This window comes from Pelophylax lessonae (assembly GCF_965119305.1).
Source record: "Pelophylax lessonae genome assembly, chromosome: 9".
In the NCBI taxonomy this organism is placed as follows: domain Eukaryota; kingdom Metazoa; phylum Chordata; class Amphibia; order Anura; family Ranidae; genus Pelophylax; species Pelophylax lessonae.
In genome coordinates, this window is record NC_138776.1 from 185,438,035 (window position 1) to 185,454,779 (window position 16,745).

Sequence of the window (16,745 nt, forward strand, 5' to 3'; positions counted from 1 at the left end):
AGAAAAATAGAAAAGTATAAAATAGAAAAAAAAAACTGTGCAAATTTAGTCCAAAAGTCCAATAATAACTGTGTGCTGGCTCCTTTAAAAATATCCCACCAAGTGAACACACTCTTCCTAAGGTGCAATAATTCCTGAATATAGTGATGGTGGCACCCTCCATGTTAAATAATGGCAGAGATTCACACTCACCAGATAGTGTTGATCCCTCTTGCCATAAGGTAAGCAGAGATCCAAGCAGTAGCGCATGAAATCACTGTTAGATGACTTAAAGTGTAAAAAGCATGCTTGTCAAAGATACTGCTTGATATTAACATGACCTGTTTTATATGCAGAATGTTACTGGTAATGCTCTGCAGATCCACATCGGCACGGGGTAGTACTCCAAGGAATAATAATGTTATCTTTTTCCCATATTATGTGATTTGGATTGTCATTTTTCAGTGCTAAAGTGAATCTATTATATGGCAGGTTTCCTTATTGTTGTTATTGATGTCGGAAGTTCCACAGTGCGGTGAGCTGGTTAACTTCCGGTTTACTTACCTCATTGCCGATCGGACGCAGAGCGTTCCAGCAGGGCTATTTAGATGCCGGATGTTGTCGTTTAGGTCACGCCTCCAGTTGAAGTCGGACATGACGAAACCGGTCGGGGCGTGACCAGACCACACATCCGACATCACGTGACACGGCAGAGGAGCTACCCGGAAGGGACTGGGCTGGCGTGGAGTTAGCCCAGTACACTGGACGAGTCAGGCTTCCTCTTTGACCGATATGGAATTCAATGCCTATCCATATGCTTTTACATGTGAGTGCAAAATTTATATATTTTAATAAAGCAAGTGTTTTGATGGTACTTCACTATTTGGAGCCCTTCTTTCTCTCCATAATACCATTACATTGAGGAAAGTGTGTGAAGGGTACTTCTATGCGGCAGTGGTGAAGAGACTCTGGTCTTCCATGCGTGTGCTCCCTACATCTGTATGGTATCCCTGCTCAGTTTGCTCTGGTGTGAGAACACTTGAGCATCGTTTTCTGGTGAGTTGCCATTTCTGCTATCTATCGGTGTGACACCTGGTGGTGGATGGTGATCCATTTATATACTTCACGCACTCCTGGATTTTATGGACTTGAAGGACATTGCTTTTCTTTATATTTTTTTGAGTGTTTATCAAGCAGTATCTTTGACAAGCATGCTTTTTACACTTTAAGTCATCTAACAGTGATTTCATGCGCTACTTCTTTTCCATTTCTGTATTTCCAAATATTATCCAGTATTTGTTTAAGTAGCAGCAGTGTTTCCACATTATAGCAGGCAAGTGACTGACTCCTCCTAAAGTGCAAAGATATTTGGACTTGACAGTGGGTGTCTAAGTTTATATATATATATTAGAGATCCAAGCAGGCTTATTAGATCTCTATGATCTTAGTACAGGTCCTCAACTTGTCCTCCCGATGGGTCCTCTCCACTAGGTGGACGCTTTATGCGAAAATCCCCGGAAAGGCAAAGAGAGAGAGGTGGACTCCTCATGGTGTAGTACCATAAAATTATAAGTCATTGAATAAAAAAAAAAAAAAAAAAACTTTCCCGATAGGGTCAGATGCAATAGATTACAATAAATATGCAAGCAAAACAGAGCTCCCGGAGGGGGGAGGAAGCAGATCAGCGCAGTTCCACTTTAAGAAGATATTTGCCACGCTGGGTGCTTACTTAGCTCCCATCGCAACTCCCTTATGTTGACGGAAATATGTTCCATCATGCCAAAAATAGTTGCTACCCATGGCTCGGTCCAACATTTCCCCCAGAAATATCTGTTGTTCCATCTTAAGCGAAGATTTCTCTTTTAAAGACCATTTAACTGCTCGAAGCGCCTCACCCTGGCCAATGTTCCTCTAGAGGGACTTCACATCGCCTTCTACACTCATCTCTTCTAGTATGTTAAGAAGTTGCAAAAAAAAAATCCCAATAAACGTATTTTGATTGGTTGGTTTGCGCAAAAAAGTTATCACGTCTACTAACTAGGGGAAAGAGTTATGTCATTTTTATTTATATTTTTATTTTTTTTACTAGTAATGGTGGCGATCAGCTATTTTTAGTGGGACTGGGACATTGCAGTGGACAGATCGGACACCTAACTGACATTTGGGGGACCAGTGACATTACTACAGTAATCAGTGCTAAAAATATGCACTGTTACTGTACTGACACTGGCAGGGAAGGGGTTAACCCAGGGGCGATCAAAGGGTTAAGTGTGAGCCTAGGGGGTGTTTCCTAACACCCAGCGGGCGGAAGGAGAACACAACGTGTTTCAGAGCATGCACGGCGGCTCCACTGGGCATGCGCAGTCCTTTTTCAAGTGTACAGGGAGGAGGAAGGACAAGGAATTTATATGCTGTTAGATGGGCGTAAAAGCTACCATTTAAAAGGGAAATGGACTAAAGGGAACTTAAAGCGCCAACAGTTAACAGGCACAGAAGGAAATGCGCTGATGAGACGGGACTGATGGGCACTGATAGGCCGCACTGATGGGCACTGATGAGGTGGCACTGATGAGGAGGTACTAATATGCTGCACTGATGGGCACTGATAGCCGGCACTGAAAGGCAGTACTGATGGGCACTAAGAAGCGGCACTGATGGGCACTGACGGGCAGCACTGATGGGCAGCCACTGACTGGCAACACTATGGGCACTGATGGTGGGCACTGATGGGCATTGCTTGGGGGGGACTTATGGGCACTGTTTTTTACTTTACAGTAATCAGGGCACTGATGAACAGTGCCCTGATTACCTTTCCTAGGCTTCCCTTTGAGGAGGAGCCGCTGATCGGCTCTCCTCGCCACACACTCTGACAGTGGATGCATTAAAGACCCCAAGCATTGGTGTCGGTGGACGCATTAAACCCCCAGCATTGAATTGAGTGGACACATTAAAACCCCCAGCATTGATGTCAGTGAATACATTAATAACCCCCACCATTGATGTCTGTGGATGCATTAAAGACCTCCAGCATTGGTGTCAGTGGACACAAAAAAGACCCCCTCAGCACTGATGTCAGTGGACGCATTAAAACCCCTCAGCATTGGTGTCAGCGGACGCATTAAACCCCCCCAGCATTGGTATCAGTGGATGCATTAAAACCCCTCAGCGTTGATGTCAGTGGACGCATTAACCCCCCCTTCCCCAGCATTGATGTCAGTGAACGCATTAAAGACCCCCGGCATTAATGTCAGTGGATGCATTTAAGATCCCCTAGCATTGGTGTCAGAGGCTGCATTATTAACCCCTAGCACAGGTGCCAGTATTATTAACCCCCTCCCCCACATTAATAACCCTCCAGCATTGGTGCCGATGGACGCATTAAAATCTCCAGCAATGATGTCAGTGGATGCATTAAAACCCGCAGCATTGATGTCAGGGAATGCATTAAAGACCCCCAGCATTGGTACCAGGGGATGCAATAAAGACCCTCAGCACTGAATTCAGTGGGCGCTATAAAACTCGCAGCATTGATGTCGGTGGATGCATTAAAGATCCCCCAGCATTGGTGTCAGTGGACACAAAAAAGACCCCTAGCATTGATGTCAGTGGACGCATTAAAACCCCTCAGCATTAATGTCAGTGGACGCAGTTAAACCCCCCCCCCCCATCCCCCAGCATTGGTGTCAGTGGATGCATTAAAATCTCCCAGTATTGGTGTCAGTGGACGCATTAAAGACCCCCCCCAGCATTAAGGTCAGTGAACGCATTAACCACTTAAGCCCCGGAAGATTTTAACCCCTTCCTTACCAGGGCCTATTTTGCGATTCGGCACTGCGTTGCTTTAACGGACAATTGCGCGGTCATGCGATGCTGTACCCAAACAAATTTCACGTCCTTTTTTCCCCATAAACAGAGCTTTCTTTTGGTGGTATTTGATCACCTGTGCGATTTTTTGATCATGCTCTATAAACAACAAAAGTGCGTCAATTTTGCAAAAATAATATTTTTCACATTTTTTTTATATGAAATTCCCCAAAAAACAAATTTAAAAATCAAAATTTTTTAACATGTTAGGCCAATTTTTTTCTGCTACGTGTTTGGTAAAAAAAAAAAAAAAAAATGGCAAAAAGCGTATTTTGATTGGTTTGCGCAAAAGTTATTGCGTTTACTAACAGATCGGACCCTTGACTGACATTTTTGACACTTTTGGGGTTACCAGTGACATTACTACAGTAATCATTGCTATACATATTCACTGTTCCTGTAAAAATGACAATGGGAGGGAAAGGGTTAACTTTCATGGAGAGGGAGGGGTTAAGTGTGTCCCTAGGGGCGTGTTGCTAACTATGATTGGCTGTGGCTACTGGTGTAAGAACAGAGATAAACGGTCCTACATAGTAGAACCGTATGATCTCCATTCTTACACAGGGGAGAATGACAGGCGGCTGTGTTTACATTTGCCGCATGCCTTTCTCCCGCTCTAACGGACGATCGCGACTGCCCGGCGGACATCGGGTAAGCCGGGCACACACGCGGGGAAGGGGGGTTGGGGGGATGGTCCGTGAGCGAGCGGGAGCGCGCCTCCGGCAGCGCGCGCTTGTTCCCTAGAGCCTCACAGGCTAGCGACGTAGACCTACGTCGCTTTGCCTGTGAGGGGCTGACTGCTCACGTAAATAGTCGTGCGGCGGTCGGCAAGCGGTTAAAGACCCCCAGAATTAATGTCAGTGGATGCATTAAAGATCCCCTAGCATTGGTGTCAGGGGATGCATTATTAACCCCTAGCACAGGTGCCAGTATTATTAACCCCTAGCACAGGTGCCAGTATTATTAACCCCCTCCCCCACATTAATAACCCCCAGCATTGGTGCCGGTGGGCGCATTAATACCCCCAGCAATGATGTCAGTGGATGCATTAAAACCCCCCAGCATTGATGTCATGGAATGCATTAAAACTTCCCAGCATTGATGTCTATTGATGAAGACCCCCCCAGCATTGATGTCAGTGGACGCATTAAAACCCCCCAGCATTGATTTCAGTGGACGCATTAAAGACCCCCAGCATTAATGTCAGTGGACGCATTAAAGACCCCCAGCATTCATGTCAGTGGACGCATTAAAGACACCCCAGCATTGGTGTTGGTCGACGCAATAAAGACCCCCCCCCAGCATCGATGTCAGTGCACGCATTAAAACCCCGAGCATTGGTGTCAGTGGACGCATTAAAGACCCCCCAGCATTGGTGCCAGTGGACGCATTAAAGACCCCCCAGCATTGGTGCCAGTGGACGCAAAAAACACCACCTGCATGGATGTCAGTGGACGCATTAAAACCCCCAGCATTGGTGCCGGCGGATGCATTAAAATCCCAGCATTATATAGAAAAGGAGCAAGAAAGAAACAGTATTCCTTATCCCACCCACTCAGCGCTCATGTGTATGCAATACTCCTAGGATCAAAACGTATGTATCTAGCAATGCAGCAAGATATACTCATATGCCTATATAACCAATAAAGCTGCTGCTATACTCAAAACATAACATAAAAAAGGGGTGCGTATAAGAGCCTCAGCCCATATAAAAACTAGCAGCGCTATAAACAGCCTCTGACGAGGTTGAAGGTATATGGCAAAAACAAACAGCCTAACAAAATAAGGAATTGTTATAAAGCCTTAAAGTTCATAAGTCCATAATATTCTCAGGGTGAAGTCACACGAAAGAATGGGTGCATAGAAAACTCTCCTTGAGGAGGAGGTGCTGCCTATATCCCTACTAGTTGGAGTGGAATCCTGAGGGGATCACCATCCGGAAGTGGAGGATTATTGATTGAATAAAGCGCTAAACCTTAGCGTTAGGGTACGTGTCCACTCTCAAGGGGGGGGAGCACAGCGGTGAGGTGAAGGATATGATGGTTGCTGAGTGATCGATAAAGAAGTCTTGTGTTTCACCACACAACGAGTTTTCTATGCACCCATTCTTTCGTGTGACTTCACCCTGAGAATATTATGGACTTATGAACTTTAAGGCTTTATAACAATTCCTTATTTTGTTAGGCTGTTTGTTTTTGCCATATACCTTCAACCTCGTCAGAGGCTGTTTTTAGCGCTTCTAGTGTTTATATGGGCTGAGGCTCTTATACGCACCCCTTTTTTATAAAACCCCAGCATTGGTGTCAGTGGATGCAATAAAGTCCCTCAGCACTGAATTCAGTGCACGCATTAAAACCCCCAGCATTGATGTCAGTGCACGCATTAAAACCCCCAGCATTGATGTCAGTGCACGCATTAAAACCCCCAGCATTGATGTCAGTGCACGCATTAAACCCCCCCCCCAGTATTGGTGTCAGTGGACGCATTAAAACTCCCAGCATTGATGTCAGTGCACGCATTAAAACCCCCAGCATTGATGTCAGTGCACGCATTAAAACCCCCAGCATTGATGTCAGTGCACGCATTAAACCCCCCCCCCGGTATTGGTGTCAAGGGACGCATTAAACCCCCCAGTATTGGTGTCAGGGGACCCATTAAACCCCCCGGTATTGGTGTCAGGGGACGCATTAAACCCCCCCAGTATTGGTGTCAGGGGATACATTAACCCCCCAGTATTGATGTCAGTGGACGCATTAAACCCCCCCAGTATTGGTGTCAGGGGATGCATTAAACCCCCCAGTATTGGTGTCAGGGGACGCATTAAACCCCCCCAGTATTGGTGTCAGGGGACGCATTAAACCCCCCCAGTATTGGTGTCAGGGGACGCATTAAACCCCCCCAGTATTGGTGTCAGGGGACGCATTAAACCCCCCCAGTATTGGTGTCAGGGGACGCATTAAACCCCCCCAGTATTGGTGTCAGGAGACGCATTAAACCCCCCCAGTATTGGTGTCAGGGGACGCATTAAACCCCCCCAGTATTGGTGTCAGTGGACGCATTAAAACCCCCAGCATTGATGTCAGTGCACGCATTAAAACCCCCAGCATTGATGTCAGTGCACGCATTAAAACTCCCAGCATTGATGTCAGTGCACGCATTAAAACCCCCAGCATTGATGTCAGTGCACGCATTAAACCCCCCCCCCCCAGTATTGGTGTCAAGGGACGCATTAAACCCCCCAGTATTGGTGTCAGGGGACCCATTAAACCCCCTGGTATTGGTGTCAGGGGACGCATTAACCCCCCCCAGTATTGGTGTCAGGGGATACATTAACCCCCCAGTATTGATGTCAGTGGACGCATTAAACCCCCCCAGTATTGGTGTCAGGGGATGCATTAAACCCCCCAGTATTGGTGTCAGGGGACGCATTAAACCCCCCCAGTATTGGTGTCAGGGGACGCATTAAACCCCCCCAGTATTGGTGTCAGGGGACGCATTAAACCCCCCCAGTATTGGTGTCAGGGGACGCATTAAACCCCCCCAGTATTGGTGTCAGGGGACGCATTAAACCCCCCCAGTATTGGTGTCAGGAGACGCATTAAACCCCCCCAGTATTGGTGTCAGTGGACGCATTAAACCCCCCAGTATTGGTGTCAGTGGACGCATTAAACCTCCCGGTATTGGTGTCAGTGGACGCATTAAAGCTCCCCCAGTATTGGTGTCAGAGGCTGCATTATTAACCCCTAGCACAGGTGTCAGTATAATTAAAGAAGAAGTAAATCCTCCTCTGACACTTTTACCTATAGGAAAGCCTTATCATAGGATCACCTATAGGTACTGTAAATATATCTCTTGAACATGCACGGTTTAGGAGATATTTACCTTACATGCAGCCAGTGACGTCACTGGCGCATGCGCTCTGAAGGAACGGCCGCTGGTGCTGTTCCTTCAGAGTCCCGTGCCGTGACTGTCGGCTCCCGCGCGTGACGTCACCGCGGCTCCGGCCAATCAGATGGCCGGATGCCGCGATCCCGGAAGACGTGTCGCCCGTCATACAGGTAAGCGGACGGCACGGCGGGGGCTCGTTCTAAGGTAAATATTTCATAATGAGCTGGTATGCGATGCATACTAGCTCATTATGTGTTTCTCTTACAGGTTGCAAGAAAAGAAAAAAAAAGGTTGTAGGGTTTACAACCTCTTTAACCCCCTTCCCCACATTGGTGGTCAATGGCATTGAAATGTAACCCCTTCCATGACCACCAATGTGGGGGGAGGGGGTTATTAATACCACAAATGCAGAAGAGGGGAGGTGGGTTAAAATTAGTGGTGATCGACGGATATCGTTTTTTTAATGCAGATACCGATATTTTGGTGATCGGATATCGGTATCAGCGGATATTTTCACAAATTTAAAAAATGTATATATTTTTTTTCTACAGGTTCTCCTTCTGGAGGGATCCGGCGGTCTAAAAGACCCCAAACCCCCCCTCAGCACCGAAAAGCATTCCAAACGCCAAGTTTGGCTGTTTTGAATGCAGTCAGTTTTTTTTAATTCGGCGCCGAGTACCCAGAAGTAATGTCATGACATCACTTCCAGAGATCTGGGTCTTCTCTTGGGCGGCGGAGGTAGGATGGTAGACCCGGGGCGAGCCGCGGAAGGCGGCAGGAGGGGGGGGGGGAGGGGTGGACACAACACTCACAACAAGAAGTCCTGCAGCTGGGGAAAGGGGAGGGAGCAAAATCCTCCCTCCAGCAGCCATTTAGGCCTGCACAGTGCTGTATGGAACGAGAGGAAGTCCCCTTTCCATTAGGCTGTCCCCAACTCACACAGCCGAGGAGGCAACGGTGGAACCTCCAGCGCCCCCTACTGATGTGTGCTCAAGGCCGGTGCCTACCTTGCCTTTAGGTAGCAACAGCAAGTACACCGTTCATGTCAGTATACACAGTGCAGCACACACACAGCTCAGTACACCGTTCATACATGTCAGTATACACAGTGCAGCACACATACAGCTCAGTACACCGTTCATACATGTCAGTATACACAGTGCAGCACACATACAGCTCAGTACACCGTTCATACATGTCAGTATACACAGTGCAGCACGCATACAGCTCAGTACACCGTTCATACATGTCAGTATACACAGTGCAGCACACACACAGCTCAGTACACCGTTCATACATGTCAGTATACACAGTGCAGCACAGATATACTATACTTTGCGGCTTGCTATTGGGGCACTCTATACTATACTTTGTGGCTTGCTACAGGGGCACTCTATACTATACTTTGGGGCTTGCTATAGGGGCACTCTATACTATACTTTGGGGCTTGCTATAGGGGCACTCTATACTATACTTTGTGGCTTGCTACAGGGGCACTCTATACTATACTTTGCTGCTTGCTATAGGGGCACTCTATACTATACTTTGTGGCTTGCTACAGGGGCACTCTATACTATACTTTGCTGCTTGCTATAGGGGGCGCTCTATACTATACTTTGTGGCTTGCTATAGGGGCACTCTATACTATACTTTGCGGCTTGTTATTGGGGCACTCTGAAAGCAGGAGGAGCCAGAAGCACCGGTGGGGGACCCCAGGAGAAGGAGGATGGGGGCTGCTCTATGCAATACCATTACACACAGCAAGTAAAATAAGTGATACTTAAAATCTCTCTAAAACCCTCCCACTGATCAAGGCGACTAATAGTCATTGGCTAGTGCTGGGGCCCAGAGTCCTGCGTTGGAGCTCTCAAAAAAAAAAAATTGTAATCCAACAGTAAAGGGAAGAAAAACCCCAAACTGAATCCCAAATTAGTGTGGTACTGTCTCTTTAAGAGAAGCGTAACAAGACTGTAACCAACGGCCTCTCACTAGTATGCAGTCTGCTGTAACGCCGTCTCCCTTTCTCTGCTCTACGGAACCCGGGACATTCAAGGCCTGAGTCTGTGGAAATAGCAGTGACTCTGGACTCTGTAGTAAGGATCTGTTACAAAGCCAGTGCTCTCCTATCCTCCAGCTTGCTTGGTCCCTCTGATGGTAGTGGCCTCTGAGCAAGTGTACCAGCACAGTCCCATCCTGATAGAAGTAGGAATTTTAGAATAATAAACAGTAAAGTTAGCCCCATGTTTTTGTATAATGTGAAAGATGATGTTACGCCGAGTAATTAGATACCTAACATGTCATGCTTTGAAATTGCGCACACTCGTGGAATGGCAACAAACTTCGGTCCTTAAAAATCTCTATAGGTGACAGTTTAAAAAATGATTCCGGTTATCTGTTTAGAGTTACAGAGGAGATCTTGTGCTGGAATTATTGCTCTCAATCTAACGATCGGGGCGATGCCTCACATGTGTGGTTTGAAGTTGAACACTTTACATTTTTGGGCGCGACTTACGTATGCGTTACTTTGGCACGCAAGCATGGAGGGATGGGGTGCTTAAAAAAAAGTTATTTTTTACACTGTCCCTATAAAAAAAATTTTGGATCACTTTTATTGCTGTCACAAGAAATGTAAACATCCCATGTGACAGCAATAGTCACATGTCAGCTATTTGTTTGGAGAGATCGGAGGTCTAGAAGACCCCAAATCCATCCTTCGCACTTCAAAGCATTCAAAACACCAAGATCGGCGGTTTACTGACATTTAATTAAAACTGGCGCTGTTGGCTGCCGAGTAAACTGGAAGTGACATTGTGACATCGTTTCCAGGTTACTATATCCGAGACCCAATCAAGGAGGGGAGGAGTGAGGAGGAGAGGGGTGGGTCTGAGGAAGAGGGTGGTTCTAAGGAAAGGGGTGGGGGGGGTCAAAAGAAGAGAGGGGAGGTGAGGAAGAGAGGGGGTTCTCTACTAAGACAGATAAATTATTTTTACTGCACAGCCTGCAAATAGGAATTGGTGACAAAGAACAATAATGATCCTGAAGTCCCCTATATATCTAACATCAGCTGGAAAGTGTCACAATGGGGGTACAGGGTCAGAGCCAACAGCCCCCCCCCTCCCCCACCCAGGCACCATAGCAGCTGCATGGACTGTGGTGGCAATTGTTACTTCACTGCATACAAAATCCATGAGACCCCCTCTTTTCAATCAACGGGTGTCCTCATTTCTGAGCATACATCCCCTCCCCCACCACTATTATTGATGCATAAAATATATTTTTAAAGTCATTTTATTGTTGGCTATTTTTAATTACAATGTATTTTTACTCATGGATTTTCATAAATATACATTAAAAATTATTGTATAAGTGCCGGTTCACATTTCTGCGATGTAGGAACGCTGCGAATATACAGCGTGTTCCCGCATCGCATCCGCACCCCTGGCAGTTCACACTGCCATATGCCATACACTGGGGGTGTCAATTAAAAGTTAACGACACCCCCAGATCAGATGGCATATCGCAGTGCAATCTATAAGTTGGCACAGAATCGGATCGCACTAGTGTGAACCACCATGCCATCCGATTCTGCTGCAGACCAAAAAAAGGGTCCTGTGCGAGATCGGTGCGATTGCGGTGGGAATTGAGTCATACAATCTGTATGGGTGAATCTGCAGCGCACAGAGATGGCATGTTATTTTAGGAGCGCTCAGAATTACATGCCATCTCTGTGATGGCAGAAATGTGAAGCGGCACTAAGACAACATTTATGGTTTTGCTGTTGTTTTGGATAAAGTGGTGAAGGGTTCGTCCAGAGGGGGGCTTTAGCAGAGAAATGCTTTATAAATGCAAGAAAGTCATGGAAATAAAAAAATAAGATGAAAATGTAGAAAATAAATGTCTGCTTTCATGGTAAAATAAATCAATAAATAAAAAGAGAATAGACTGACAGGCTGATGGGAAAAGCACTGATAGATTTACTCGGAGACTTTACCAAGGATTACCAATGACATTTTCTGGGCTCCATATAATATAAGCCTGGGGGGGGGGGGTAGGTGAGGATCTGAGGAGATGGGGGGGGGGTATGTGAAGATCTGAGGAGATGGGGGGGGGGTATGTGAAGATCTGAGGAGATGGGGGGGGGGGTATGTGAAGATCTGAGGAGATGGGGGGGGGGGTATGTGAAGATCTGAGGAGATGGGGGGGGGGTATGTGAAGATCTGAGGAGGAGATGGGGGGGGGGTATGTGAAGATCTGAGGAGGAGATGGGGGGTATGTGAAGATCTGAGGAGGAGATGGGGGGGGGGTATGTGAAGATCTGAGGAGATGGGGGGGGGGGGGGTATGTGAGGATCTGAGGAGGAGATGGGGGGGGGGTATGTGAAGATATGAGGAGGAGATGGGGGGGGTATGTGAAGATCTGAGGAGGAGATGGGGGGGGGGTATGTGAGGATCTGAGGAGGAGATGGGGGGGTATGTGAAGATCTGAGGAGGAGATGGGGGGGGGGTATGTGAGGAGGAGATGGGTGGGGGGGGGGTATGTGAGGATCGGAGGAGGAGATGGGTGGGGGAGGTATGTGAGGATCTGAGGAGGAGATGGGGGGGGGGGGAGGGTAGGTGAGGATCTGAGGAGGAGATGGGGGGGGGGGGGGGTAGGTGAGGAGATGGGGTTCTAGGGAAGAGAGGGGATGGGTAGTTGAGAGAACTCTCAGGATGAGGAGGAGAGGAGAGGTGTGAGGAGGAGAGAGGGAAGGTCTTGGGCTGAGTTCTCCCCCCTTGTACTTAACACACCAGGAAGCATCGATTTCCTCCCTCCAGTCATGTGACCAGGGTGATAGAGGGAGGACGGCTGCCTCCCCTCACTACACAGAGGCGCTCTCTATTGCCACCTGCAGGCTGGAGGGAGGAGAAAGTCTAATCCTCTCCCCAGCTCTGTCACTCCTGTCAGTGGGCCTCACGGATGAGCGGCCTCACTGGCAGCGCGCGGAGGTGGGCTCGCGCTTCCTCTGATTGGTGCAGGGGGCAGGCGGATCATGTGATTTTATAGCACGCGGAGGCGGAGCGGCGCCATTTTTACTGTGGTTGCCAGGGAGAGGGAGTGTCTCCTGTCACTGCCGTCACAGCGCCCTATAGTGGAATCTTCTAACACTACAGCCACAGCTTCTATATCAAATCGTCTGTATCCAGGAGAGACAGTAAGTGTCATTAGCTGTCATGTCACCTTACCAGTGAGGTCGGGTCCAGTGTCTGGATATGTGTGTGTGTGTGGGGGGGAGGACAATAGAGACCTGGACCCGGTTTGTACTGTAAATGATCTGTCAGTGTTTTCTCTCCTCCTTTCTAGTTGGAGGGAAGAGAAATCACTTTTTCACACTCAGGATCAGAGCTGCCCTTAGAAATCACAGGGGCCCCGAACAGCCTCCTGACAGGGGCCCCAAACAGCTTACCTGACAGGGCCCCCCCCCCCCTCACAGGTATAAATATTTTTCCCAACTCACTTCCCCCCCCCCCCAATTCCCCCTCCTAGCAGAAATCTACTCCCCTAAATTCCCCATCACAGCGCAAATCCCCCAATCCCTTCCTTCCAGCACAAACCTCCCCCCAAATCACAGCACAAATCCACTCCTCCCAGCACACATCCCACCAATCCCTTCCTTCCAGCACAAATCCCCCAATCCCAGCACACATCCCACCAATCCCCTCCTCCCAGGACACATCCCACCAATCCCTTCCTTCCAGCACAAATCCCCTAAATCCCCTCCTCCCAGCACACATCCCACCAATCCCTTCCTTCCAGCACAAATCCCCCCCCCCCAATCCCAGCACAAATCCACCCAATCCCCTCCTCCCAGCACACATCCCACCAATCCCTTCCTTCCAGCACAAATCCCCCAATCCCAGCACACATCCCACCAATCCCCTCCTCCCAGCACACATCCCACCAATCCCTTCCTTCCAGCACAAATCCCCCCCCCAATCACAGCACAAATCCCCCCAATCCCCTCCTCCCAGCACACATCCCACCAATCCCTTCCTTCCAGCACAAATCCCCCCCCCCCCCAATCCCAGCACAAATCCACCCAATCCCCTCCTCCCAGCACACATCCCCCCAATCCCTTCCTTCCAGCACAAACCTCCTCCCAAATCCCAGCACAAATCCCCTCCTCCCAGCACACATCCCCCCAATCCCTTCCTTCCAGCCCAAACCTCCCCCCAAATCACAGCACAAATCCCCCCAATCCCCTCCTCCCAGCACACATGCACCGAATCCCTTCCTTCCAGCACAAATCCCCCACCCCCCAATCCCAGCACAAATCCACCCAATCCCCTCCTCCCAGCACAAACTCCCCCAATCCCCGCCTCCCAGCACACATCCCCCCAATCACCTCCTCCCAGCACAACCCCCCCCCCCATTCCCCGCCTCCCAGCACAAATCCTCCAATCCCCGTCTCCCAGCACAAATCCCCCCAATCCCTTCCTTCCAGCACAAATCCCCCCATTCCCCGCCTCCCAGCACAAATCCCCCCATTCCCCGCCTCCCAGCACAACCCCCCCAATCCCCTCCTCCCAGCACAAATCCCCCCATCTCCTCCCAGCACAAACCCCCCCAATTCCCCGCCTCCCAGCACAAATCCCCCCATCCCCTCCTCCCAGTACAAATCTTCCCAATACCCTCCTCCCATTACAAATCTCCCAATCCCCTACTTCCAGTACAAATCCCTCCAATCCCCTCCCAGCACCGAGTCACATTGTCCAATTGTGTCGCCTGCGATTAACTGCGATTATTAGCATTTTTATTCAAATATATTGCTATCAAACTATTATTTTATATATTACTATTATTACTAACTTTTAGCTATTTTCAGGTACACCAACATCAGTCAGCATCAGAATGCCACGTCATTCACGACAACGTACCCGTGGAAGGCGACCACGTCAAGAGGGCGGAGAGTCTCCAGTCGCCCACAGGACGAGAGGCCAACTTTGGAGGAGACGGGAGGACGCGGCCAACAACCGGAGCCGTTCTCCCAGAGACCGCAGGGATGCTGAGCACCACCCAGCGCCACAGAGACCACCAGCAGTGGAGCGGCCTATCTGTTCCATCTGCCTGAGTGAGTATGTCACAGAGGACACCAGAACACTAGGCTGTTCTCATACATTCCATTCTGTTTGTATCCACAGATGGCTTTTACACTCTGCTACTTGTCCCTTGTGCCGGGCAAGTATTCCTCTACCATGTGAGATAGACGTTCTGAAAATTCATGTCATCCTGGAGCTTGGTGAAGATGGAGACCCCCAAGTGTTTTTCTGGTATGTATAACACCTTTCTCTTCAGATGCCTGTAAAACAACATGCAGTAATTTAGACCAATATATATATATATATATATATATATTTTAGCTATTTTCTCCTTATAGTAGAAAATGCTTATTATCTGCCTGTAGGCATAATATGTGATAATAGACTACTAGATATCAAACTATTACCAGAGAAAAGGGGTCTGTTCATTCGGATCAACCCACCACCGCTCAGGGGGACATTCCAGACGTCTATCGCAAAAAGGAGTCCGTTCATTCTGATGAAGCCACCACCTCTCAGATGAACACTCCAGACTTTTTACCACAGAAAGGAGTTCGTTATCCTGATGAGGCCACCACCTCTCAGATGAACACTCCAGACTTTTTACCACCGAAAGGAGTCCGTTATCCTAATGAGGCCACCACCTCTCAGATGAACACTCCAGACTTTTTACCACAGAAAGGAGTTTGTTATCCTGATGAAGCCACCACCTCTCAGATGAACACTCCAGACTTTTACAACAGAAAGGAGTCTGTTATCCTGATGAGGCCACCACCTCTCAGATGAACACTCCAGACTTTTTACCACAGAAAGGAGTTCGTTATCCTGATGAGGCCACCACCTCTCAGATGAACACTCCAGACTTTTTACCACAGAAAGGAGTTCGTTATCCTGATGAGGCCACCACCTCTCAGATGAACACTCCAGACTTTTTACCACAGAAAGGAGTTCGTTATCCTGATGAGGCCACCACCTCTCAGATGAACACTCCAGACTTTTTACCACCGAAAGGAGTCCGTTATCCTGATGAGGCCACCACCTCTCAGATGAACACTCCAGACTTTTTACCACAGAAAGGAGTCTGTTAATCCTGATGAGGCCACCACCTTTCAGATGAACACTCCAGACTTTTTACCACAGAAAGGAGTTTGTTATCCTGATGAGGCCACCACCTCTCAGATGAACACTCCAGACTTTTTACCACAGAAAGGAGTTCGTTATCCTGATGAGGCCACCACCTCTCAGATGAACACTCCAGACTTTTTACCACAGAAAGGAGTCCGTTATCCTGATGAGGCCACCACCTTTCAGATGAACACTCCAGACTTTTTACCACAGAAAGGAGTTCATTATCCTGATGAGGCCACCACCTCTCAGATGAACACTCCAGACTTTTTACCACAGAAAGGAGTTCGTTATCCTGATGAGGCCACCACCTCTCAGATGAACACTCCAGACTTTTAACACAGAAAGGAGTCTGTTAATCCTGATGAGGCCACCACCTTTCAGATGAATACTCCAGACCTCTACCACAGAAAGGAGTCCTTTCATCCTGATTAGGCCACCGCCTCTCAGGTAAACACTCCAGGTATTTACCACAGAAAAGAGTCCGATAATCCTGATGAAGCCACCAGCTCTCAGGTGAACACATTTTATCCTTGAGGCACCAGCGACTCTTATGAAATTGTCTCTGTATGTTTCTGCCTCCTTATGTCATCCTCCTCCATTACCTCCCAAACTTCTTTTTTAGCCCGCAACCCAAAACCCATTTCAGGAAGTTAGATCAGAAAAAAGATAAAATAAATAGATATGTGGAGGAGTCTAAGATCAGTAAAGAACACATACCTGAATTATATATTTTTAAACTAGATTTAAGTGTCACTTCAACATCTTACAAAAAAAGGAGCGTGATTGGCCGGCTGTAGGGGAGGAGGAGGC